Source organism: Sorex araneus, chromosome 2 (assembly GCF_027595985.1).
Source record: "Sorex araneus isolate mSorAra2 chromosome 2, mSorAra2.pri, whole genome shotgun sequence".
Taxonomy (NCBI): Eukaryota; Metazoa; Chordata; class Mammalia; order Eulipotyphla; family Soricidae; genus Sorex; species Sorex araneus.
In genome coordinates this window covers 91,019,144-91,021,008 of record NC_073303.1, presented here as the reverse complement: position 1 = coordinate 91,021,008, position 1,865 = coordinate 91,019,144, and the positions used below count along the sequence as shown (strand labels likewise).

At 45.3% G+C, this 1,865-nt stretch overlaps 1 pseudogene; it reads left to right on the top strand.

Annotated features, from left to right (window-relative positions):
• The first annotated feature begins 361 nt into the window (after positions 1 to 361).
• Positions 362 to 1,665, top strand: LOC101547829 (60S ribosomal protein L4-like; annotated as a pseudogene).
• Positions 1,666 to 1,865: the final 200 nt, after the last annotated feature.

Genomic DNA, 1,865 nt, shown 5'->3' with positions numbered 1-1,865 from the left:
GATAAATTAACCAACTTGTTCAAGACAACAGAATTATTTTGTGCTTTAAAAAAAGCAAATTTCTTATGCTACTTTTATACAATGCTATTTCGCTTTATATGTGTGTATATGTATATATATATCACTAATAATCTTCATACACTTAGTTCCTTTTAATTTTTGTAGTATTTCTTTGAATTAATTTCCAACAACCAATATTGCTGGAATAATAGTTATTTAAGCATGGTTGTTAGTGTACTGACACAAGCTGAAGGATAGAATATACCCAAAGCAGTGAACAATAATTTATTACTGTAGCTATTTATTTCACATAACAATTGGCATGTGAGGTTAAAACATGGACTCTCTTTCCTGTGCCTGACGCAGGCCGGAGAGGAGCGTGGCCTTCTCTCTGCCGCCATGGCGTGTGCTCGCCCGCTGATTTCTGTATACTCCGAAAAGGGGGAGTCATCTGGCAAAAATGTCACTTTGCCTGCAGTGTTCAAGGCTCCCATTCGGCCAGATATCGTTAACTTTGTTCACACCAACCTGCGCAAGAATAACAGGCAGCCCTATGCCGTCAGTGAGCTGGCAGGACACCAAACCAGTGCGGAGTTTGGGGAACTGGCAGAGCGGTGGCTCGGATTCCGAGAGTTCGAGGTGGTGGTACTCATCGTTCTGGCCAGGGTGCTTTTGGAAACATGTGCCGTGGGGGGCGCATGTTTGCACCAACCAAAACTTGGCGCCGTTGGCATCGCAGAGTGAACACGACTCAGAAGCGATATGCCATCTGCTCTGCCCTGGCTGCTTCTGCCTTACCAGCGTTGGTCATGTCCAAAGGTCATCGCATTGAGGAAGTATCCGAACTTCCTTTGGTGGTTGAAGATAAGGTTGAAGGCTACAAAAAGATCAAGGAGGCAGTTCTGCTGCTCAAGAAACTTAAGGCCTGGAATGACATCAAAAAGGTTTATGCCTCTCAGCGGATGAGAGCCGGCAAAGGCAAAATGAGAAACCGTCGTCGCATCCAGCGCAGTGGACCCTGTATCATCTACAATGAGGACAACGGTATCATTAAAGCTTTCAGAAACATTCCCGGAATTACTTTGCTTAATGTAAGCAAGCTGAACATACTGAAACTTGCTCCTGGTGGACACGTGGGTCGTTTCTGTATCTGGACTGAAAGTGCTTTCCGAAAATTAGATGAACTGTATGGCACTTGGCGGAAAGCTGCCTCCCTCAAGAGTAACTACAATCTTCCCATGCATAAGATGCTTAATACCGACCTTAGCAGAATCTTGAAGAGCCCAGAGATCCAAAGAGCCCTGCGAGCACCACGCAAGAAGATTCATCGCAGAGTCCTGAAGAAGAATCCTCTGAAAAACGTGAGAATCATGCTGAAGCTGAATCCATATGCCAAGACAATGCGCCGAAATACCATTCTTCGCCAGGCCAGGAATCACAAAATCCGGATGGATAAGGCGGCTGCAGCACTAGAAGCCAAGTCAGATGGGAAGGAGGTTGGCAGCAAGAAGCCTGTGGTAGGGAAGAAGGAGAAGCCTGCTGGTGTGAAAAAAAACAAAGAAGGCACCTGTGGGGAAAAAGGCTGCAGCTACCAAGAAGCCAGCTGAAAAGAAGCCTGCAGAAAAGAAAGTGGCCACAGAAGAAAAGAAGAAGCCCGCTGCATAAATGTCCATCTACTATAAAAGTCATTTGGACAGCTAAATTTTGAATAAAGACCTGATCAAAAAGGCAATGAAAAAAAAAAACATGGACTCTCATTTTAAAAATTTGTTTTGGGGCCATGCCTAGCATTCTCAGGTGTTCTGGCTGTGTTCTCAGGAATCTCTCCGGGGGGGCACAGAGGACCATCTGGGATACTCAGGATC